Source organism: Poecilia mexicana, unplaced genomic scaffold (genome assembly GCF_051168715.1).
Source record: "Poecilia mexicana isolate PSO_F unplaced genomic scaffold, ASM5116871v1 scaffold_4, whole genome shotgun sequence".
Taxonomy (NCBI): Eukaryota; Metazoa; Chordata; class Actinopteri; order Cyprinodontiformes; family Poeciliidae; genus Poecilia; species Poecilia mexicana.
The window spans coordinates 24,788,833-24,815,285 of NW_028263373.1; the positions used below are offsets into that span (position 1 = coordinate 24,788,833).

At 37.9% G+C, this 26,453-nt stretch overlaps 1 protein-coding gene and 1 long non-coding RNA gene across 3 annotated transcripts in view; one reads left to right on the plus strand and one right to left on the minus strand.

The window, feature by feature from the left end:
• tbl1xr1a (TBL1X/Y related 1a) overlaps window positions 1-26,100 on the minus strand; it is a 55,121-nt gene extending 29,021 nt beyond the window's left edge. The window contains exon 1 of one of the 2 annotated variants that reach the window (XM_088005113.1): window positions 25,202-26,100. The gene's annotated coding sequence lies outside the window, so the exon portion shown is untranslated. The remainder of the gene's footprint in view (window positions 1-25,201) is intronic. The other variant, XM_088005112.1, reaches the window with a different exon arrangement.
• Window positions 3,927-5,797, plus strand: LOC148160005 (uncharacterized). Its single transcript, XR_015762713.1, has 3 exons — window positions 3,927-4,040; window positions 4,627-4,719; window positions 5,613-5,797. It is a non-coding gene; the product is annotated as an uncharacterized LOC148160005 (long non-coding RNA).
• Window positions 26,101-26,453: the final 353 nt, after the last annotated feature.

The following is a 26,453-nucleotide window of genomic DNA, read 5'->3' on the forward strand; positions in this document are numbered from 1 at the left end:
GTGTGTCTGGCCAGCAAGAAGCCTATGGTCACTTCGGCTTTACACCAACTCTGCATTTTCAGACCTTTTTCTGAAGTAGATACGATCAGTAGATAAGGTCAGTTTCACATGTAAGTAAGTATCATGATCACCTAAAATTAAGAAAATCGGGTCAATTTATTAGAGCACTCACAATTTCCATAGCAAACTGTCTGCATCTAATTTGCTTGCAGCTCAGTTTCTCTTGGTGCTCATGGAATGGATTACTGCCCCTCCTCTCAGGCAGAACATTCCACCTTGTGCAGATTTTTCTTTTAAACCAGGTGATCTGAGAAAGCATGGAAACACTGCTAAAAATGTGAGGAGAGCTTCAGGATTTATAGAGTCTTCTTTGTCAGATGTTTGATTAAGAGACAGATTACTTGTCTGGATCAAAGAGAGATGATCAGGAAAAGAAAACGGGACTTTTAGCACGAATCTCTGGAAGAGATTTTAGGTTATTGATACTGAAACTCTTCGTGTTCAAAGGATACAAACAATCTTCTCAACATACTCATTTATTTTAAACCAAGAAAGTTCTGCTTTCTGTATCAAAGCTCAGCTCTCTGAGTGATGTGCTGCCTCTGCTCAACTTGTGTCAGTACTGCGTGCTTTTGAGCAAGCTGTTTTTGTGTATGGCCGGGCTTGTTTATACAGCTTTCAGATTCCCAGTGTTTCCTGTACCATTATCCAAGGAGGGCGCCCCGCTCCACAAAAAAGATCATGGCACATAGTAATATAAGGTTCTGTCCCTACATGGTGACTCTTCTACTTTTGTATAGTTTACACATTGAACTGAGTGTAACATTTGCTTGGCTTGCGCAGGCTCATCATAAACTCTCAATCACCAACACCAAGGTTGACAAAACCAGGACAAAAACACCTGCTTTCTACTCTGTCACCGATGCTCACACACACCGAGTCAGGTGAGGGACAGACAGAGAATGCATACCACTGCAATGTGTACCTGGTGCACATGGCAGTGGTACAAGTTGAAATACCCAAGATTGTTTGTGACCTAACCCTGACATGCAGCAAAAATCCAGTCCTCACCTGATTTGGATGACTGACAGGAAATACCCCATTTAATGAAAACACTCTAAAAGAAGATGAACTCACCTAACAAACTGCTCATATGAAATACAACATTTAAAGAGATGGCATCTGTGGAGTTACAGAAACATTTATAAGTAGAATTCGCATGTTGACAACTTCTTATAAACACAAGATGAACGCACTTTGGATAACACCTTAGGATATAATCATCACCAACAAGTAAATGGGTCTTCATTAAACCAACATCAAACTCAAAATGGAGCACAGAATTGGAGAAACTTCAAACAGGAAAACGTCTGAGCTAATAAAGCAATAATTAGGACTTTTTGGAAGTTTTATGGTTTGACATAGAATATATTCTACCATACAGTGTACACTCAAAAAAATGAACTTAGGGGGTTATTAGATTAATAAAAGAATATCATGTACTTTTAACACAATAATTTCATGTTTTAAACAAAAACGTGATAAAATCATGTTGAACAAACAAGAAATTCATCAACTTAACGTTTATGAAATTGAATCATGTTGAGATAACACGATTCATTATAGTCAGACTGATCTTGTGCTGGAGGCGACGAGCGAGATCACGGCAGATCCCGCGAGATCATGGGAAATCACACGAGGCCCTGCGAGATGATTGTTTTTCGTGCCAGGAAAACGCCAGCTGCAGTTTAGAGAATACTAAATTTTCCTGGCAGGATTGTGCACATATCAGTGTTGCTATGTACACTGAAAGAAATAACTCTTTGGATTAACATAAAAAAAATCATGGAAAGATTTTCCACCTGATTACTTTGCTTTATTTCAGCACTATGTAATTCTGTTACTTCAATTTAAAGAAAATGTGTTGGCTCAACTTAATTTATTAAGGTTATTCCAATTTAAAGCAAATGTGTTGGCTCAACTTAACTTTTGTGGTTGATTCAACTTATTTACTTTAGTTGGACCCAATGTAATTTAATAGAACCAGACCAACTAATTTGCAATGTTTTGGACCAAATTGACTTTACTTGATTAAGATGAATGCAAATTTAGTTGAAACCAACTTATTTAACAGTGATACCTTCACACTATGTAATTGATGTACTCATGTCAGTGGCTAACATGTGTTAACATCACATGAAGTGATGGTTAGCTGGTAATTAATCAGCGTTTTTCTAACATTTGCACCATTTCCTGCTTGCTCCATGCTTGTGTCAAAGCACAACTGAATTGAAGTGGTTATTGCATTTATAAAAAATAACATGTTTAACAGAATTATTTTATGTTTCAAAGGCAAATATGACAAAATCACGTCAAATAAACATAAAATTCAACAACCTAGCGTTAATAAAATGTATTCAAGTTGAGACAACGTGATTCAATTTAGTCAGACTAATCTCCCGCCGAAGAGGGTCTAGCGAGACCCGGAGATCACGCGAGACACTGGCGAGATTACGGAAGATCACGCGAGATGCTAGCGAAATTACGGAAGATCACGCGAGATGCTAGCGAAATTACGGAAGATCACGCGAGATGCTAGCGAGATCACGCGAGATCTTGTGTCTGGGAAAACTTCAAACTGTTCTTTCAAGAGAAGCGGGAAGATTCCTGATTTGGATCTGCTTAATTTGAAAAAGGTAAGATTCAGTCTATTTTCATCCGTCTAAATCAAAATAAAAATCGAAATAAAAAGATGCAAATTAAAATCATCAGACTTTTTTAACAAAACATTTTTTTCTATGTTCGGTCACGTTTCTATGTAATTGATGTACTCAAATCATGCTAACATCACATGAAGCAGTGTAAGGATCACAAAGCTGCTGTCAAGACAAAAAACGGACCCCATAAATGTCACAGTTTTGCTCCTCCTCAGGTTGTTAAAACTCCCTGGAAAAAAGTTGGACTGATGTAAATTCAGCATCTGGTGCCATACAAACTCTGAAGTCTGAGGTTTAGTGGATTTTAAACACTGGGGCCAAACATAAGTCTATTTAAATGTTTTTTTATTATTATTATTATTATTTAATTTCAGTACTGTTATTATGTAGGTAAATGCAGAGTGGACATTGGATGCACACACACTTTTGTGGCTTTCTATCTTAATACAGATTCTTAATTTATTAATAATAAAAAGTATTAAATTTGAGTCAGAGGAACCTGCGGAAACCTTTGCTGTTAGAGCTTTAAATGTGCTTGCAATGTCCACATAAATGTCCACCTGCTAACTATGGATTTCTAGTATTGTTTTCTGGCTGAAACACTCAGAGGATTGTCCATTATTCCTATTAGTCCATGAACAGGCTTTCTTTTTTTTATGCATATATTCCTCTGCTCTAAAGATGTATTTTGTTATTGTACTTGTTTTTCCCCAAATAATTGTAGTTCAAAAACAATTTTTAAGTTTATCGGTTTAATTTTGAAATGTTGAGGTTTTTGTTTTGATTTTTATGTTTTATATTTTTATTGTTTTCTACCATGTTCAAGTCACCACTGTTCTGCACATACATGCTTGCATGTGCCCTGTGGTTATATTCAGTTTCAGAACAGCTGAAACACTGGGTGCCTTTAAATCTCAACTTAAAACCCACCTGTTTAGAGTTGCTTATAGCTAAATTAGGCTTAGTGCAGTTTTAATGTCTTCAATGTTTTTAATGTTTTTGGCTTTACTTTTTATCTGTTTCACTGTTTATTAAATGTTGCATGACTCTGTGTTTCTGTTTTTAATTATGTAAAGCCCTTTGAAATGCCTTTCTGATGAAATGTGCTGTACAAATAAAATTTGATTGATTGATTCATGATCCATTCAAGAGACTTGTACTAAAAGTTTGAATGTTCAGATACAACTCTGCTCAGGGTGAATTACATATTTTAATGTTTGAAAATCTGATCTCTTTCAGAACATCACCCGTCTGTTATCCACCTACATAAGCACTGGTGAAGGGGGTCATCGGCCATCAAGTTTTAGATTGCAGTGGCTAATGGTAAGCTTTGCCAGATCTAAAATGACTGAATCTAGTGTTAGAGCGATCATAAGGGTTCAGCTGAACTTGTATTTGGTAAGTCTGTTTTATTTGTCTTTATTTGCGTGGGGATGTGGAACTGTAAGGAGTGTTGTCTCTCTCTGTCTAGTAGATATGAGCTGCTATCAGCCCTATGCTAGCTACAGATTAGTACAGAGCAAGGGGGAAGAAGGATGAGCAGCAACATGAGATTGTGATTGACAGCACTAAAACTCTCCTGCCACTGACTGGTTGTTTCTAGCACTGGGAGAAAGCAGAGGAAATAGATTTTTCACAGTATATCCCCCTATACTGTACCCTTGTTTCAGACATAAATATTTCTTAGGTGACAGCTTCAGTTAGAAGCTTAAATAAAATGTTAAACTTAATTTTAGTCATGGCATAATGAAAGGAGAATAACAATTTTAAAGATCTTTCAAATAGGCTGCAAGCCACTGATCACTTTCGTTGTGACTTCATTTGAATTTAAGTTTTCAAGTGTGTGACCCTATAGTATACTGCTGGATTTTAGCGGTTGTTCTCATTGTTTTCTGATCTGCATATTTAGGAAAACACGGCTGAAGTCAGACGAGAGTGGATCCTAAAAGGCCTGGGTGCATACCTGAATGAAGATCCAGAGAAGCTGGAGAAAGAGTACATGGTATGTTAATTTATCTTTGTGTCCACAAAAGAGGTGATTATAGTTGGAGTTAATTGGACTTCCTGTGAATTACCAACAAATTTAAAGTAAGAGATGATCATTAAAACTCTTCATTTTTTTCACTTGGGTACATTCAATTTTAATTTGACTTTTGAGATGCTTTTAGATTTCTCCAACAGAAAAGGATAATCATTAGTAAGATTGATATAATTACAGTTATTGTTAAGTGGGTTTAAAATGAGGATTTTTAGGTGAGTTAAACTCCACAAAAAGATCTTTGGCCTGTTTTATTTAGCCTTTTTTTCTAACAGCATTGTTTCATATGCAGACAAAAATATTAACTAACTTTACCTAAGATGTTAGTACTGATCTATTTGGAAATAACTACCACACATAGTCATGACATTTCCTCCATCCAGGAAATAAGACAGGTTCTTCATGTATAAGATGTTTTTTTGTGTACAGAGTCAGGGCTTTGTTTGCACATAAGTAGGACTGGTTTGGAATGACAGTCTGTGTGGTGGATCCTCAGACTGTCATTTCAATTGAGGAGAACAGGCCATGGAATATGGGGCCTATTTGGGATTCATCCCTTCTCTTCATGTTTTTCCATATGAGACAATATACCGTATTTTCCGCACCACAAGGTGCACCGGATTATAAGACGATTTTTGTGAAAATGTAAGGCTTTTAGGTGCACCTTATGGTGCAGAAAATATGGTACCTTTTCTAAATGGAAAATCTTACCACTGGACTCACAATTAACACAGACAGGTCTTTGATGGACCTTAGCTGTTGTTGAGTCAGCCAAATAAGTGTAAAGTTATTTTTTTATTTAATGAGATGTGAAATCTCTCCCACCCCAATACCCCACCCATGTTCCCATCATCAAGGTGCACAAATGGCCGAGACCGTCTGTGGAATCTGTTATTCGACCGGAGAGTGCAGAGCCTGGCGATGCCATTGAGGATGTTGGGATTCTCCTGGACGGGGTGGAAGTGATGAACAACTTGGGCAATCTATCTTTACATGTTTTTCCAAAGACCGCAGTCGAAAACTAAATTTTAACTGTTACAGTTCGCAAAGTTGAGCAAACTTACTGACACTTTTTATGTTGTTAAGAATTTGATCTATGCTAAACACAGCCCAGTTTTTTTCTGGAAAAACAAAACTGACCTTTTGTTGTTTATTTCAACTTTCAACTCAGCTGTTTTTTGTGCTGTGTAAAAAGAAAATGGATAACAATTTTGAAAATAAAGTTCATGTTGTACTTTTTCTCATTGTTGAGTGTTCTTTCTTCTTTCAGTGTGGTCTTAAAACACTTCATTTAATAGCACTTAAGAAAATGTCTTTGAATTAACATAATTCAATCATGGAAAGATTTTCCACACGATTATATAGCTTTCTTTCAGCATGAAGCATGTTTGTTCAGCTAACTTAATTTTCATGAGTTGGATCAACGTAATTAAGTAGTGTGAAGTTATCAGTGTAAAATTAGTTAGACTGGCTCTATTAAATTACATTGGGTCCAACTAAAGTAAATAAGTTGAATCAACCACAAAAATTAAGTTGAACCAACACATTTCCTTTAAATTGGAATAACCTTAATAAATTAAGTTGAACCAACACATTTCCTTTAAATTGGAATAACCTTAATAAATTAAGTTGAACCAACACATTTCCTTTAAATTGGAATAACCTTAATAAATTAAGTTGAACCAACACATTTCCTTTAAATTGGAATAACCTTAATAAATTAAGTTGAACCAACACATTTCCTTTAAATCGGAGTAACAAAATTACATAGTGCTGAAATAAAGCAAAGTAATCAGGTGGAAAATCTTTCCATGATTTTTTTATGTTAATCCAAAGAGTTATTTTTTTCAGTGTATGTACAGAGCATAAGACCGTCACTGAACACTGATCACACAGTGGTTCTAAGTCTGAGCAATCTTAGATAATCCATGAAAAGAACACGTTTATTGCAATATGCATGTTAGGTCGTAAAAAGGGTAGATTTTTATAATAAATGACAAATATCTGTAAATAACACTCTCACTGTGAATAAGTGCATCACTCTCATGGCGAGAACATCCCAAGTTTTAGGGAAGCAAAGGACAAACTAGACGAACCTTTGTTGTATTCTTGGGCATAAAACGATATTTTTTTTTATTGCTGTTAGCATAATTTGATTATGACGCAACAAGACACGGTATCAGGCTGAATGCGCTCCCATAGCGCGTTACTTCGCGACAGCACCCGATCTAACCCCATCACTTCTTGTCACAACACTTGGTTTGTTCCAGATGTCGGCACCAACCTTCTGAGAACTGCCTCCCAGGCTACTGCAGGTGGCAGTTCTCGTGAAGCTAGTGAATTCGGTTTGGAGAGGCACAGAAATTCTTATTTAAAATTACTAGAATAACGGACACTTACAGGGAAATTAATAATACAGGAAGAAGGAGGAAATCAATGGTAGAATATTGTAGTTTTCCGACCAAAACGGGCATCTTGACTGGTATGTTTTTGTCCTGTAATGATAAGCTTGTTAAAGCTACTTAAAGCACTGAGGGGTCCTCCTGACATTTTGAAAGTCTGGTATTATGTAACTACCTCCACCTGAGCAGCCAGGCTTAACATGGAAGTGTGCATGTCTGATGGAAAATTGACAGCCATGGTGCAAATGGCTTTCAGCAGAGTGTGGCCAAGAGGAGACAAGAACTCCCAGAGGACAGACGGAGTATTCTGAAATATCAACCTAAAACACACACTCTGTGGTCAGTGTGTGTTTATTGCTTTCATGAACCCAAAGGAAGCTGCAGAGGAGGCTGGCAGATGACAGCTAGTGTGCTTCAGTTTTACCCATGATGCAACAAATGACTATATTCTACAGAATAAGGCTAGTTTAATCCGCTGAGGTTCCCCTGCCTGCATGTCTCTCTTGGGATTGTTGTAAATTATTTTAGTGATCAAGAAATCTATTGACTATTATTATCAAGTAATAATCAAGTAATCAAACTTAAAAAAATAAATAAATTGCTGACATTAAATACTGGTAAATTCTGTAATAAGAAAAGGATTCGTATTGGATATAACATCGGCGCAAATTTCTGCATAACTTACTTTTCTGTAGCTTAGAAAATTTACCTTAACAATAATATCTTACTTTTTAAGTCAACTTAGACAAAAAAAACAAGTATAAATAAAGCAGCAGGGTTGCAAAGACATTAAAAATGTCTACACTCCAGTTTTTAGTTTACATATTCATCTTCAGACAATTAAAGATATGAACTCTCACTTTTCCTGGTCGTTGTGTGTCCATGTAAGCGACGGGGTCCTTGGCACCTTTTTAAAATGTAAAAAAATTGTAAACGTAAAAATTACTGAAAAAAAATATTTATAAAATCCATTTTATAAATAAAGTGGATTATGTTGTACAAAACTGTCCTCCAAAATACATTAACAAGTTACCAAGCTCATTTTAATTTACCATGCAATTTATTGATTAATTGCTGCAACAGGCTTGACTGAGCGGGATGATCCGATGTCGCCAAGCAGCCAATACCAGAACATCAGCATGCGCAGAAAGCACCACAATAAAAAATGAACTATAAAAATTGAGGAAGGGGGATTTAACCAGCCATGCCTTCATTAGAACTCACTTATTTTTGCAGAATGTCTGGGAACTCAGGATTTGATATTAGCCTGTGCAAGGTTAGCAAAATACAAATTGAGCACTTCGGGAACACTGCAGCAGAGCCAAACTACACCACCTCTAGAACTTAAGATCCCAGAACTTTAACATCTACCTGGACTGTGTGCCGAGTGCATTTCACTGAATAGTCTGAAACGTTAGACATTTAGATTACATCCCCTGCAAAATCATGTTTCCATCAAAGTTTTTTTATGCCCATTTGAAGTATCACATTAGAAAAGGTTAATGGAAACTGCAAAATTCAAAATAACTTCCTCAATTAAAACAAAAAGAAAAAAGAAAAGTGTTTACACTCGCTTGAGGCGGTTTTTGGCTTTAGTGCAGTTATTATACTAAAAGGGAAATGGAATCCGTTTCCCAAATAAGTTCACCTTTCATGATGTATCGGCTGTTTTTGCTGTTAGAATAATTAGAAATGCATTTCTTTCTCTTTGTCTCCAGACAAGTAACATTGGCATTAATAGTTGACAAGTCAGAACAATTACAACTTGCCTGATGGAAACACTGTCCGGAAAACCTATTTAAAGACAATAACCTGTGAAGCAGCTCAGAGCTCAGGGTGGACCTACTGGTGTAATAGGACACAGACAGAGTGCTGCCTTTAAGATACAGCTTTTCCTCAGAGCTGCAGTTTCGAAGCTTCCGAGCCCTCCCCAATGACTCCTTCAGACTAGCCAGTATCAATTAGAAAACACCTGGTGGAAATGAGTTCATTATAGGAGCAACATCTAAGTGCATAACTGATAAAAATGCTGTTAAGGGGTTAACAGACAAGCCATGTTCTGATGACTTCCTGAAAGCAGAACTTCCAAAGTGTTTCTTGAAGAGACAGAAGCTCAATTTCAAGGTATTAAATTACAAAGTCAAATTTCTTCTGTCATATTTCATTATGCAACATTTTAATAAGTGAAGCTAACAGTTACTTGATGCGCTAGAAAATGGCCAATGCATAATCCTCCCCCTTTAAACATCACTTTTGGTCTCAAGTTAAATGTATGAAAGAGATGATAAATCAACACTAATATTTGTTCATATTGGCCTATTTATCAGATAATTCTGATGTGGTTTATACTGTCCAGTAATCATTGGAGAAAGGAGTGTTTCCAGGTGCTGTCAGACTAAAGCAAAGGGAGCTACAACCCTGCAAATATTGACGCTAAACAGGAGAAAAGAAAAAGGTATAACGTATTCTTCAAAATGTAGGAACTGACCCCGCAAGTTACCACACAGACACACCACACACTCAGAGTTCAGCTGTTCAGAAAACATTTAATAGAGATGCACCCGTTTTAATGGTTTTCAAACTGCAGATAAAACATCAACATGTTTCTTCAACTTTAAAAAAATGAGTGAACAAACAAGAGAAACACCTTTCAGAGCAAATACCACAGGAAATAAAGGAGCATTCACAACAGTCCATTTTTAGTCCGCTTTAATCCAAATTCACTTTTTCTGACTAGAAAATCTAGTTGGTTTGTGGAGGTGTGAATGTGTGATCAAACTCTGATGTGGATCAAAAAGTGAAATCTGGTTCACCTAAAAACCTGTTTTGGTTCGATCAAAGTGAACCTGAATGTGTGCGGTTTGAATGGATTTGTAAATGCCAAGTGGACCAGAGATCGCTCTAAATAGGTACCGGCAGCGACGCTCTTTCCACTCAGGAATGGGAGAGAACGCGCGCTGATCATAGAAAATGCCCTAACTTCCCACCATCAAAAGTCCTTTTTAGAATATTTTTTTTCCAAAAGCAACACTACTGTGTTAAAGTTCATTGATTTTCCTTTCCAATGATACCAGTTTTATGTATGTTGAAGCAAATTAAACACTTTAAATTTCCCAGTAATTTTCATAATTTTTTCGAAAAGCCGCATTATTTATGCTAATTCGAACGCCCCTCCTGACACATAGTTCAAGAAAATCAGTTGGCGCGTCACGAACATATGACCAAATGAGTCAACAGTGATATCATATTAAACCTTAAACTATAGGCTTTCTCTACATACCCGTAGGGCTGAAACGATTCCTCGAATGATTCGAGTACCTCGATTACTAAAATTCCTCGAGGAAAATTTTCCTGCCTCGAAGCTTCGTTAATTTATGTTTTATTAGTTAGCGCACCGTGTTCTGGCCGGGACTTCATTTGCGTTGCGCGGAGCTCTCACTTCCGCCTCTGAGTTGTTGACAAAAGCTAAGTCTCAGCAGCATAAAGTCCAATCTTCAAGATTGGCCCGTGGGGATTTTATGGATTGATGATAATGCCCGACTTTTTATCGTTCTTTGGGGAACCAATAAGCATCCTTAAAATGACTGGGGGAATGCCTGGAGTACGGCAGCATTTCTCCTCTGGGGCTGCTGGTTGAAAGCGAACGGCGGGAAGAGCGCTGAGATGAGCGAATAGACTGAACAGGGCGGGCGGCTGAGTAGCTGATGCTTACCGTGTAAATGTAGCTTTACCGACGAACCGCACAATAAATTTCATATCCCGGTCTGAAGAAACGGGTGGCGGAGCGCATCGTACATGGCTGGTAGATGAGTTTCTGAGTGTGACCAGTGAAGGTGTCGTAAATATCCTGTATTGCTTCCCCCCATGTTCGTCCCCCGGTCTAACGGTTCGTCAGTCCGCTGGTCTATTTCCTCCCCTCCACCCCATGTTCGTTCATTCGCCCTCTCCTCCCACTCCAGGCGACATTTCCCGTATTTTCAAACCCAAAGCGTGACAGGTTAGGTGGCAAGGTGAGTTTAATTAATCTATTAAACTCACTGAAGATGAATATATAAACTAAAAGCTGGATTGTAGACATTTTTTATAAGCATATTTGTGAGCCTGCCTCTTTGTTATTAAATTCAATAGAATTTCAGATTTTTCTATAACTTTTCTTCTGGTTAACTTAGAAAGTGAGCTATTATTGTTACAGGTTAGTTTTCTAAACTACAAAAAAGCAACTGTTAGGGATGCTCAAATATGGAAAATTGGACTGATAATGATATCTGATAGTAACACCGGTATTATGCCAGATTTACCAATATTTCATTTTATAATTTTTTTTATCCGATTACTCGATTAATCGTAAGAATAATCGATAGATTACTCGATTACTAAAATATTCGTTTACAACAGCCCTACATACCCGGTTTGTCAAGGATTATTTTTTTAGTTTTTTTGTAAATCATAAAAGTATCAAAACTTCGTCAAATAGCGAACGAATTATAAAAAATAAACCAGACAAACTGGGTATCAAAATAAAGATTAATTTGTTAGCTTTAATATAATACAGGAATCACACTTGTAGAATCAATGTGCGTGACGCGCCGAGCATATCATCAACGAAAGGCACGTCGCCCCTCTAGCATAAAAAAATGGAGCCGCCTTCTGTGGACGCTGCTGACTGTTCGGATCACTGCTCTATTCCGGACGTACTAATTCCATACTTGGGTAAGTTAGACACACCTTCTTACATCAGATATCTTTAAAGTAATGTAAAGATAATAGTTAGCGTTATTTTGATATGTGATTGTAGCCATTTAATCCGGTGTGGGAAGGCGGTTTCTGCCGATCTGGTCGGGCTTTCTCTAACTTCGCCGTCCTGTTAGCAAGCTGCTTGTTTTTAGCTGGGTTTCTATATAGCTTACGCTTAAAATACAACACGGAGTGGTAGAAGATGGAGCGTATATGTGTGAATTTAGATACCTGGTCAATAAAATAAATAATATTGATTGTATATTCTCAGAGAAATGGGTTCGGTCTTGGAGCGGATTTTTTTTTTTTTTTTTTTTTTTTCATTAGTGTGCCGCTTACGCTACAACCAGCGGTTAAGAAACAAAAATATCAATGCTCATTATACATGCTAGTTATTAAAGATACGTTGTTACTTCATTTCTCAAATCGGACTCTTTTTATAGACTATTTAATTTTACTTGTCTGGTGACATCGCAGCACAAACGTGCGAGGTTTCACAGACGAGAGAGTCTGTGAAATCGATCGATTTCCCAATGTCTGTGTACAGAAAAACATCCGACATGACAGTTCATGGATGAAAATAAACAAATGAACATGGTGTTTTTTCATGTTTATTAGTTTTATTTAGTTTTTTTTTTAACAATAAGATGTGTTCATTTTTATAATCAAAATCAACGTGAGCAATAAAAAAAATCAGGGTATCTAATTTCAGTAGAAGCTCAAATACATGTAAAGCTTAAAAAAATTTGATATTGAGAATATTCATTGCTGCTTTCTTGTTTTTCAGTGAATGATGACTACTACTCGTTAAAATACATCCTGCTGTTCACTGGAAAAGGGCGTCAGATTCTGATTCAGATTCTGGAACAAGTTTTGTTCCAGAATCCAGTGGTTCATCTCATATATGTAAAAATGAGTGCTTTGTCTGGAGAAGTGACTGGATGTGTCCAAAAAGAATAAACTCTAGACAATTTTTATGAAAAATGGCACCTTCTTTGGCACTTTTTCAGATGGTCGCTAATAGTGAATTTTCCATTAAAAAAAGGAAAAATCTATATTTTCTGTGCCAGCTTTATTAAGAAAACTACTGAAGATAGCCCTAAGTAAATGTCTTTATCTGATGCAGCAGCCTAATTGACATCTAGGAAGGAAGTTTCTATGAAACGCATAAAACAACAAACATTTTGGAGCAAGTCAAAAATTGTCTAAAATACAAATTTTTTAAAAAACGCCTCAAAATCCATCTTTCCTACCTGCAATATTAAGGAAACTATTGAAGGTAGCCAAAAATGGATGTCTTTATAATGTTCAGCAACCTAATTTACTTGTACTAAAGAAGTTTCATTGAAATCCAATGAAGGATACAAATTTGAGGAGTGGTCAAAAAATACTCAATTTTGTCTATTTTTGAAATTTTGTTCCGTCGGTCAAATTAGCTTAGGAAGCATTTTTGCAGCCAAATAATTTTGTTTGACTGTCCCAGACCCCTACAAAAAATTGGGCTTGTTAAAATCACATAGCAGCCTGGGAAAAATGGCTTTTGGGCCTTAGTTTCAATATATATTTTTTAATATCATATCCCAAACATGCCATCTCTGCTGTCAGGGTAAATATTGAAATTTCTGTTATTTTAAAAATTCAATTTTTTAAAGAACCTTCATTTTTAAAGTAAGCTAATTATACTGCACATTTTCATGTTTTACAATATAATTTATATCTATTTAAAGAATGTAATTACAAATAAGTGTTAAATTGATTTATTTTTTGAGTAATCGACTTTCAAAAACCACATCTTTTTCTACTCCAAGGTGCGTTTGTGGGAAGGTACACCTAACCCCCAAAATCTCAAAAACCGTTAGAGATAATGGGCTGAAATTTTTTCTGCTCTTTTCTGGTAATACACTTAGTAGAAAAATGCATTTAGAGTACCAAAAATCTAAAGAAAAAAAATTGGCTGCCGGTACCTACTCTAAAAGCAGGAAGTGGAGTATAGTGCAGGGCATTCTGGGTAATATACTGCCGAAACAAATGTGCACGTCCAGCGCTAGAGAAACGACATGTGGTCTTTTCCCAAAGTCAAATCCTACAAACACTGAAATGTGACACTTCTCCATTTGTTTAAATTTTGTGAAAATGTGCTCAGTGGCTTGTTCTGAGGTTTTCTTCTTTCCTTCAGTGGTTCCTGGTGCAGCACCACCACAGGCGAGGAGAGGAACAAGTTTTTTCAAACCTTGTTCAACTTTGATCCCCAATGGCACCAAGTCCACCTGACTATCAGGTGAGAAAACATCCAAATTCAAGCTAGTTTGTGAAACTATGTCCTGTGTATTTCTGCATTATAAACTCAGTTTAAAAACTTCACTCCATTCTGCAGCCAAACTGGAGCCAATAGAAGGGATTCTGAGAATAAAAATAGCTACCTGTGATGGACTAGTGGATATAACTTTTACCATTTTCTAATTTGCAGTTACATAAATTGAACACCCACATTTAAAAAAATCAATATGAAAACTCTTAATTCAGGGTTTTCATATCCTCCTTGCCTTGAGCTCTGTGTGTTGCCAACATTTGCTGCCTTCATCCATCACCCCCAACTTGGCACGCTGAATGCCACAGTTTATCTAACAATGTGCTCTGTGTGTGCTAAAAGCATGTGCACATGATAACACACACATTCAAACATGGGCATCAATAACATGTTACAAGTAGAGCCCACCACCCCAAGTTCACACATAAGGGAATGTTTTCTAGACGTTCATAGAGTTGCTCCACAGCTGCCATTCACACATACATTAGTCAGCAGGAGATTATTGGCTAGAAACTCATTTGGACAACTAGAAATATTACAGAGTAGAATCTGGGAGCAGGGCAGAGGAAGCAGGACATGGATGCCGAGTCAGTTAGCAGCGCACACTATTCTGTTTCTTTATGTGCATTATGGCTGCACTGGTATCTGTACTGGAAATATTCATGCTCAGTACACACGCGTACCAAACAAATACAGTCCAGTTCTCTACTTGAACACATCCTGAACTCATCCAAAATGTTGATGCGTGATCTCTGTGCAGTGTTCTGAAGAGCAACATTAAGAAGTGCCACCAAAACAAAGAGAAGACTCCCCGCTGTCACTGAAACATTCAGGTTTGTCATGCAGCTGCGGAGGAGAAAGAAAGGTGGACAGAACCAGAACTTTATGTCAGCATATTTAAATAGTGTAAGTTATGCAGACCACTCTGCACTGAGCTGAGTAAACTACACACCTGGAACTGAATCAATCAGCTGAAGCCCAAATCCAGCTGCCTGCAGCAGTCAAACAAACTAAAACACTGCACTTTGTCAGATGCAATAACACACTGGTACTGTCTTAAAGCTGCAATATGTAACTACTATTCTAGTCAGAATAAAAGTTAGCCTTTTATCACCTGAATAATATTTACAGGATTAAACATCTTCATAAACTCTAGAGAAACTCATCCATGCGTTTATCTGTTGATAACTGACAATGATTACTGCAACAGTTTCTTCACAGGTTTGCCTAAACAGAAAAAATAAATTCTCCAGTGCAGCTGATACAGAACGTTGCTGCTGATGTTCTGACTTAAACCAGGAAGATAGAGCACATCACCCACTTCTAAAGTCCTTCCCTGAGAGAACAGACTTTAAAATATGGTTGTTAGACCAAACTAGACAAACACAATACTTTTTATGAGTCATATTCTGTTAACTTTGTGTCACAAAAGGACTCTGGCATTTTTGTTCTTAAACAACATTTAAGACCAGCCACCCACGCTGAATATTAATGTTTCACTCCAATGCACTGATGTCACAAATGAGTCAGATATTGTGTCTTTAAATAGTCAGCTGTAATCCTTATCCAAGCTATGTGAGGGTTTTTTCCATTTCTTTCCAGAAGACCATATAAAGGTTCCGGAAAGTTACATTCCAGACCAAAAACATTCAGGAATCCATCGTGGAAACAGATTTATGTGGATAATTACTCTCAGATTGTGTCATAGCAAGTATTTGATAAAGGTATTGAACCATCACTCCAAATTTTAAAGAAATGTGTTCAACTAGAATGGATTTTAAATCAACTGCACTAATCCAGACTCCTACCGAGTGTCCAGGGAGGACAGAATACGTGACTAAAAAATGGGACATCATTTTCACTATTAACAGCAGATCTGATTATTCTTTCAGAACGATCATACTTTCTAACTTATAAATCATAATTAGAGGTGTGCCGATCGATCGGCCACCAATCATAATCGGCCGATTTCCGTGAAAAAGTATATGATTGAGATCGCCGATCATGGTCTTTTGTTACCGTTCACCAAAACGATCACATTTATCTCACTTCGCAGCTTGCGTGTGCAGCTCATCTCCTCTTTCCTTCACACTGCGCAAGTGCGCAGCAACAAATCCTGTCGTGTGGAGCTTTAATGCTCTGAGTGAATGAGGAATTTTGCGTGTTGCGGCGGAAAATTACCTCGGGAGTGAAAATGCATCAACACAACGAAGATAATACATCCATCCATCTATTTTCTTCCGCTTCATTCGGGGTCGGGCCGCAGGGGCAGCAGCTTCAGAAGGGAGGCCCAGACTTCCCTCTCCCCAGCCACTTCTTCCAGCTCCTCCGGGGGAACCCCAAAGCATTCCCAGGCCAACCGGGAAACATAGTCCCTCCAGCGTGTCCTGGGTCTTCCCAGAGGCCTCCTCCCAGGGGGGTGTCCCTTGAACACCTCACCAAGGAGGTGTCCAGGAGGCATCCTGACCAAATGCCCGAGCCACCTCAACTGGCTCCTCTCAACATGAAGGAGCAGCGGCTCTACTCCGAGTCCCTCCCGGATGACCGAGCTTCTCACCATATCTCTAAGGGAGAGCCCAGCCACCCTGCGGACAAAACCCATTTCGGCCGTTTGTATCCATGATCTCGTTCTTTCAGTCATGACCCAAAGCTCATGACCATAGATGAGGGTGGGAACGTAGATCAACCGGTAAATCGAGAGCTTCGCTTTTTGACTCAGCTCTTGTTAACAAGCACTTGACGGAGTTTGGCTACATCGAGGAACAAAAGGACATACGGAGCGGCCGGTAAAGCAGCACACAACTACCAACACTCACCCAGATTAGCATCACGGTCAGAAAGCTAAACAAATAAACCAAAAAATAATTCAAGTCTTTGAGCTGGTAGTGAAAGACGCTGGTTCTGCTCTCGCTCTTGGGCCGCCGCTACATGCTACTGGTAGTATTTATTTCACAGACGGAGCGCCGTTTCTGTTCCACCTGCAGTGAACTCTCACAACGAACCTCTGCTTAACGCTGCAACATGTAACTTAAGCAAAATAAAAAAAGATTTTAGATATGTGTTAAAACTTTCGCCGTCCTAACACAAGACAGACAATTTCTGAAAAATAATAATTCTCCTCTGCCTCCTCCCTGTGTTCTGCAGAATTACTCCACTCAGTTAGAAACAGCCAATCAGAACCAGTATTAATCAGCTAGCCATGCTATCAGGAAGTTATAATTTAGTAACTCAGGAATATTTATTTTAATGCAACCTGCATTTGACTTTGAATGAATCTCTCCTTTATTAATTGACATTATTTGATATAGGCAGATTTATTTGACTAATAATTTATGGAACCGAGTCTTACTGTTGAATATTATTTTATTGATTGTAGGTTTTTCAGTTGTCCTTTTGAATAGCTGCTGTATTGTGCCTGTAAGTATTTTGTATGTTTATGTCTAAATTAGGTGAATTTATTGCCAGATAATTTTTTAATTTTGCCAGATCACTTAGTATCATTTCTACCTAAAGCGAAAAATTAACAGTCAATTCAGGCAATCGGCAGAGATCGGCCTCATTGGTGATCGGTATCGGAATCGGCAGCAAAAAACCTGATCAGAGCATCCCTAATCATAATAAATGATAACATATTATTTGCATAATACTTTTCTAAGCACTCAAAGACACTTTACATGAATTAAGTAAGGGAAAGCGGAGGAAGGAGAAGTGCCCTGGTTCCACTAGAATGTACCTTCTGTCACCAGCATGGCCTCCCTGGGCACACACATGTAGAGAACACAGAAGGATGGCGAAATATTTGGCTTTCTGCAGGTTTCATCAACTCAAATGACCACTATACTCACACCCATTTGCTGCACCCTAATGACTGGCTAACACTATTTATAACTGAGGGTACTACGCCAATCTCTGTATGTTCTAGACATATAATGTCAAGCAAAAAAAATATATTTTTTAGTCTGATAATCCCACATTTTCAGCTGTATTTCCCTCCATAGTATCAACTGGTAATATTTGTGTTTGAGCACCATGTTAAAGTCACTAAACCTATGACTTCAGGGTTTGTCTCACAAAAGCTAGCCAGCAATTGTAAACAGCTAGTTAGCCGGTAGCTGTAACCGCCTCGAGTCACAGAACATTATGATGACGTCACGACTCAAAGAAATGTCTGACAGAAACGTCCTGGGAGAAAAAAAACTACATAGAATATGGGATTAAATAGTCCTTCTGTGGCAAAATTTAAGACATGTGGTTCACATTTCTAAAACAAGCTTAATTTTTTATGAATTTAAGAATTTAGGGCATTAATTTTAGATACATGAGTTTAAGACTTTGTAAGAATGAGTGGACACAAGAGATACTAATCTTTCAGTGTCTAGCAATGACTCAATTACGATTTTTAGGGTCACTTTTCAAGTCAGAATCAATTTTTCTATTGAAAAGGTCTAGAAATTCTGTTTAAATTATGTAACTGATAAGATTAAATAAATAGAACATTCCATTCCATTGTTTTATTGCCCTCTTCAAATCCATCTTTAGGGAACAATTCTGCTCTGCCGGTGAAATCATCAGCAGAGCATGAGGATTTCACCTCAGTAAGGGGGTTACCCTTACTGCATGGGTAAACCCTTAGGCATGCAGTAAGGGGTTACTGGTATGTTTAAAAAAAAAAACTATTTTAAACTATTTCATATATATAAAAACAAGCTTAGCCTGAGGCAGGAGGTAAGTAAGCCAGGCTTATAATACACTGGGGGAAACCCTGATAGGTAAGGGAGATTTGTGTGTGCCAGGAGAGGTGCTCTGTTTGAAAGATGTTATTGAGACGTTTTCATGGACCTTTGCCCACTTTTAGCACACCCAGTGAAGGCAGAGCTGATGAATCCCTGCTGCCTTACAGCTCCAGGAGACTCAATATAGATTATGAAACTTGTTATACAACATTAGTGGATATTTCATCAGGTAAAAAAAAGGGGAAGACTAAAATAATCTGCTCTGATACTAAGTCAAACCAAGTGTTCACCTTCTTTTGTAATGAATAAAAATCTCTAGCAATACCTGGAGTATTTTCTACTTCATCCCACCACTCTCTTATGTCCTGTCAATGACTTGTTACGCCTCCACCATTAAAAAAAAAACTACACATCATACAGACTTTTAATGAACTAAATCGAAATCAAGGATTAATGTTTGTTCTATATTTATTTGTTTCTATTTGTTATTGGGCCTAATGAAGCAAGGTGTTTTCAAGCACTGTACTAAAGCCCATTTTGTCTGTCCCTTCACTATTCACAACACCGCCCAGCACTGGTTACGTAACCGCACTACTCCAACACGCCTCCTGTGTGATTTATTAAGGCCAAGTAATCACAGTGTCCTACATAGATAATGTGACTCAGCTTGCTGATCTGCAGCTCGCCATATTCCTGGGTCCTCACTGCTGCTGTCTGCTATATTGATAAACAAGGCAAGCACAACACAAATATATACACATATGCATACATACATAAATACATACATAAAGACAGACATGCATTTAAACCTACAAACACACACACATATATATATATATATATATATATATATATATATATATATATATATATATATGTCTGGTAAATGGCATCCAAGCATTTCCCCATTTCATATTTGATTGCTTCTATAATGTTGAAACAGGAGTGAATCTTGAGTTGTTAGAAATGAATGTAGAGGGTTGCTAGTTTGAGGACAGGCCGGTAATGTGATCAGCATGTTTTTCCAAAACAGAAAATCAACTCTGGAAAGATCATCAGGGAGATTGATGTCCTCCAGTATCAGTGGCAGTCAACATGTGCAGCTGTGAGGAATATGGAGAAGAAACTGTTGCCTGGTAAAGACACAGCAGGAGAAAGAGACCCAAATCTGAGGGTTTTTTGGCCCACAAGTGACCTATGTCCAACTGTTTCATAGCAGTCGGAATGGCCAGATCCAGCCTTTTCACCAAAAAAATGTTTTTTTGTTTTGTTTTATTAATTTCTGCCACTTCCACATATGGAACTAAATTAGACATAATATACCCCATAGTTTTAAATGCATCTGAATGGTCTTTTTATATTTTATCAAACTTTTACGTAATTGACGTGAGACATGCGTTGTAACTCTGAACCAGAAGAAGACAGACGTAAACAATGGCTGAAAATTACATTTATTTTGATATTTTGAAACATCACATCCCAATCCCATCACTCATGGTTCTGTCTTCACATCCAAGCAGACTTCTCTACAGAAGCTGCAGTCAATATGCCATTAAACGTAATAGTTATATTTTCTTTTCATTAGCTTCCTTCATGTTGTTATGACCAAGTGACGATAATATACAATTTTAAAATCCATCCATGGAAAGCTCCATCCATTCCATAAACAGAGTGCTGCTGTTTGACTACGATCTTTTGTGCACGCGGGTCGTTTTAAGGTCGTAAAGCGTTCACACAAGTCTGTTTGCGGTCGCATTTAATTGTAAGTATTGAAAACTACACAAAAAAAATCTGATTTCAGTAAAAAAAAAAAAAAAAATCTGAATTGAGCATCAAGACCAGATGTATGCTTGGTCTGTTAGCCAATCAGCTTATCTTAGGAATATGGAGAAGAAACTGTTGCCTGGTAAAGACAGGCAACAGTCTTTACCAGGCAATCTAAGGCATCATTTCCCACCCAACTGAAAGAGTTAAAGCAGGAACGTATAAAACAGGGGTCCCCAAACTTTTTCCTGCGAGGGCCACATAACTGTTCCCTTTTCTGGTCGGGGGCTGGTCTTAGTTTTTCGAGAAAGAAACCTTAGAAAACTTTTGTTGACGGGGGGGCTGGATTACTGCCGACGACATATTCACGTTTGTAGATAGATTTTTACCCAGAATGCAAATGGAAAAAAACCGTGAGCGAAACGGTGACTGGTACTGACTAGTATATATTCCATTGAGGGAAACTAAGTTTCATATCTGCTCAAGAGCCCCCCTGGTGGTTGAAGAAAAATCACATATATATGAAAAAAACACTGAATGCTCTCTGGTATTGTTCAGGGGGCCGGACCAAATGAGGAGGCGGGCCAAATCCAGCCCGCGGGCTGTAGTTTGGGGACCCCTGGTATAAAACAATCCAACTGATCTTAATTCGATTAGAAACTTATGCACAACTATAAAACTTCCCTTGATCTGCTCTCATCCGATCCAGTGGGAGGACATCACACCAAAACCTTCTGCTCTTTCTTTAGATAACATGGAAAATAAAATGACATTTTCCAGTCTGTCATTATTTCCTCCTCCAAACTTGTGAACTTGTAATAATCGTTGCTCTCTGCAATGATCGCTGTGTTTACAACCATGTTGTATATCACACATGGTAAAACAACATGGAGCAGCGGAAGGAGGCGCTCGACTTGGAGCGTCTTGTGGATGGTGAAAGGTGTGTGCAAAAACAAATGTCTGAAAATCACGTGACCACACATTGACACTTCGACTTCAGGCCGACCATGCTGGGCTCTTTAGTCAACACCCTGCCAGCAAGCCAGTATAACCAGTCAGTACATGTTACTATAACCAAAATATACCTCCTAGTAAATCTTTAACAAGAAAAACAGCTTTTTCTGTTAATCTAAGTCTTCCTTCATTGCTAAAAATGGCACTTAGAATACACGCATCAACAGCAGAGGTTCTAGTGAAAGCAAGAGAGCTGTCGTGCAACACAAATAACCTTTCAGCTAAATCAGTGTGTTAAGCACTTTAACAGAATTTATTACAATATTTAACAAAATTTTGAAGCAGATAATTTGCCTAGACATTTTTTTTTTTGTATTTTAGTTACCCCAGTTATTCGAGGAATTGTTTCAGTTTTTCACAACATTAAGGTAGGGAGACCAAGACCACGGGATAGTCTGAGCTTTCAGCTCATGCTGCTGGGACTAGCTCCGCCCTAACGGGAACGCACCAAATGGACCTACAGTGGGATGGTTTAAGTCCATCCCACTGTAGGTCAGTTGTATATGGGCAACCGACCAACAATTTGGTACACCATTTTAATAATGGTGTACCAAACCAACCCGACCAGAACCACACTGCTCAGTGGAAATGAGGCATAACAGTTCATAGTGTCTTACAGGTATAATACCACCTCCCAAGGGGGAGGAACCCGACCTTATCCACCTCTGCTGTGAGAGAGTTGACTGACAGACTCGCCAATCAGGTCACGTCTGCGTAGTTAACTATAGTCACCCAACTGTTGTGACTTTGTTGCTATACTTTTTAGACTATAGTCTGAAAAGTTATACTTTTCAGACTATACTTAGTCTGAAAAGGATTTTTTTTTTGTCTGAAAAAAATTTTTTTTTTCAGACAAAAAAAAAAATTAACTGGCATCTGCAGGTCAGGCTTTTTAAAGATTGGTGATGAGATAGAAAACTGCCATCAGTGCCCTCTAGGGGTGGTGTTTGATCTTTCCTCTATAGAATTATAAATTTCTATTACAGTACCAGGAAATTGTTTAACCCAAATTATAATCATGTAAGTAACCATCCATCAGCTGTCCAAAAATTGCCAGATTTAAATAAGAAAAAAAAAAAAAACTGTATGGCCTTTCCAACAATTATTCACACACGTAGCATTTGTTCCATTGTAAAATTATAATAATAAATAAACAATATGCAATCTGGTAAGAAATATTACACCCTGCCCTATTTTCTGTGCTTGTTGAGAAGAACTGAAAAGATTCCCTAAGAAAATCTTTCAGGTTACAGCAGTGGTGAGTAATTCATTTTTCCAAAGGGCCACCTGGGGAGCCGAGACTGTTGCAAAGGCCCAGATCAATTAGCTCACTGTGCTTTTTAGTGTGAGCTGACATTTCAATGGGTAACTCATGTCTACAATGTGTTGACCAGTGCATTCACTTCTTATGCAAGCACACACACACACACACACCAGACTGTTGAAAACATGGCAGTCAACCTTTTATGCAAATGAAATCATTGGAAAAATTCAAAATAAAGCGATATATTTATATTTTCATGCAATGATGGTTATTTCATATTTTAATTTGAACTCAAATTATTTTTTCCCCTATCGTTCACAGACTAAAGGTTTCACGAAAATGTGATCCAAGGAATCTTTTAATTATCCTGTTCATATTTGATCAATTTAAAGTATCTTGAGTCTTGAACTAGACATACACAATTGCAGTCCAGACTCAAAAGTACAAAGCAGATGCCAACTTCAGTAACATTAACAATTAGCGGCTGACTAGTTGAGGCATTCCAAGAGTGCTTAAATGCAGAATTCCCACCTTGTCTGTCACTGTTACCACGTTAACAGGGCTGGAAGCTTCTTCTGTAATTTCATTACAGAGTTGTGATTCAGCCTGACAGGAAGCCTTTCATAAATGAGTATCGGCACAACAATTCGAAACCTGCTTTCCTACTTTCAGAAGATATAATGATCACAGTTGAAAAGCTACACTCCTATTTATTAACGACTTCCACTAGGATTATTTAGAAACATCTCAGACAAAAAAAAAAGACTAAAATCATCTGGCTTCTTAAAGATCGGTGATCAGCCAGAAAACTGCCATCGGTGCACACCTATTTCACAAAACATTTCTTTTTACTCATTTATTTTATTACTCTATTCAAACAATATCTACTTGTTTTGGGTTGATTGGGTCAAAATCACTCATTTAATAAGAGTCAACTGGCTCAAAAATGTTTTAACACCCAAATGAATAGGAAAATTGTATACTAAAAAGTTTAAAGAAAATATCTGCTTAACTTTAACAATTATGTGCTAAATGTAATCATTTCTATGACCATTTATTGCTATGAATATACTTTACACAAAAAACACAACACATACACAACTGGTTAATTGCATGGGCATGACATTGTTTACAAGTACAATAGCATTACTGACAGCACAAAACATCACTGTATTAGTATGAGTTGGCAAAAGAAGGTGCAAATTGACCGAATAATAGAATACTCGCTTTAAACCTCTAAAATTATCAAAATAAAAACAGATGTCCATATCTGCTACATGATCACAACAATTAATGTGTTCGAAACCCACAATGCTGTGGGCTTTAAACACATTCTGTTAGTTGGTAACAGAGTTACAGAAGGCTTATCTGGGACTAGTACATTGTGTCACTGAGTTGAGATTCACAAGGTTGGCAAGTGGCCATCTCAGCTGTGTGTGTATGAATATGAGCGAGAGAGAGAGAGAGAGAGAGAGAGAGACAGAGAGAGACAGAGAGAGAACATTTGTGTGTATTCACCCCTCCCCCACTGCTCTTACAACTTTAAAGCCGCCAACAGCACTGCACTCTAGTAAACTTTCATCAACCTAAAAGGAAGGTAATTAAGTGGATGGTGAAACTTTTTAGGTCAAAGTGCAACCTTAGTTTAAGAGGTTTTAAAGCAAAAAGCAGACAAGGATAACTGTTGTTTTCAAACTGTGAGCTACTAAAAATGTATTTATTGACACTTGATCATTAAAATGCCTGGTATAACATTAAACTGACTTATCTGTGAAGACAATGCACACATTAATGCCTTATGAAAGTCATTCAAATCTTGTAAGTTGAAAAAGCAAAAAGTTGCCAAGTACAAGGCCAGCTTGAACACAAGCATTTAATTTGAGAGCAAAACTCCACCAACAGTAACTACATGTTCGAAACATTCTCTAAATGACTGAGGTTAAAAATGACAACAGAGGGTTTCATTTACAGCTAGCAGGAAGGAAGGGCGCGCTCACAAACACAAACCACACACGGGAACTGCTCAGCGAACACGTGCACAATACGCGCGCGCCTACTCACGCGCTGATGTTGCCCATCCCCCACACAGAAACAAAATGTTGAAATAAACACCGAAAACAACGTTATAATGCGCCCAAACCTTAACTGGACATTCACACAGCACCGCTGCACATCGGGTTATAAGTTATAACGGCAATAATAAAGCCAAAATATGATAAACACTCACCTAAAGCTCCAAATCACACAAGGGGGGAGGGGGTGCCTTCTCCTCTGTGCTCCTAATATGGAATCTCCTCCACTACCACCGCTGTTTTCAAGCTCTAATTAAACCCCGAAAAGAGCGTTATAACGGCCTTCGGAACAGGTCAACCGATAGCTGGAATCCCCAGTGAGCGATGTGTTTTGAATATACGGGCATATATAGTGATAAATCCCCTTAAAATTGAGCTGGGTGTACAGTCGGGTCTTGAATGTAGTGTTGCTCGCTAGTAGAGAAAAGAGCCAAACGGTTCCGTAGCAGCCAACGGCTTCAGACTGAAACACAGAGCAGTTGACCTGCCAGGCGAAAATGAGGTAGGCCTGAGCTCTTCTCTGCAGGAAGCACACTCCAGTCACATAAACATCAAAATGGGTGTCGCAGTATGAGAAAGGATTGTGCTGTCAGGCTGGGGGTTGGCGTTAGCTGCTTAATAATAATTTTAAAAAATATTGTGTTAAAAGCAATTGGCCTTATTTAACACTACGTAGTCTAAAATCTTTTTTTTTATTGTTTTTTTTGGCACTCTATACATTTCTATTAAAACAAAATCTTCACAACTATATGTTTTGGTTTGTGTTTTCTTGTTTACTTACATGCATTTTATTTTGTTCTTTTTTTTTTTTACACAAGTAAAAAATAAAACACACACACACACATGTTTGCGTGGCTATCTTTGTGGGGATTTTCCATTGACTTCCATTCATTTCTACAGCCTAAACCTTACCTTTACCCTTTTCCTAACCCCACCCATCACATACCTAACCCTAACCCTAACCAAAACTCAATTCATACCTTAGCCCTAAATCTGACCCCTGACCCAAAAACAGGGCTTCCCCTTGTGGGGACCAGGCTTCGGTCCCCACAGGGAGCAATTGGTCCCCACAACATAGTATATGTCAGGAAAATCGTCCCTACAAGGTATTACAAACAAACACGCACACACACACACACACACACACACACACACACACACACACACACACAAACATATATGTGTGTGTATATGTATATATATATATATATATATATCTATATATATATATATATATAGATATATATATATTTATAGTCTGGTTCTGTGAGAGGTTATAAAAAGCATCATCTTGCGTACTATCAGTTCGTCTTCTTACCGTTTCCGTATATTACGTATATTGCCATGCACAGTGTGTTGGTGTAACAAAATAAGATTGTTTTGTTCACCAGTTGTTCTAAAAACAAT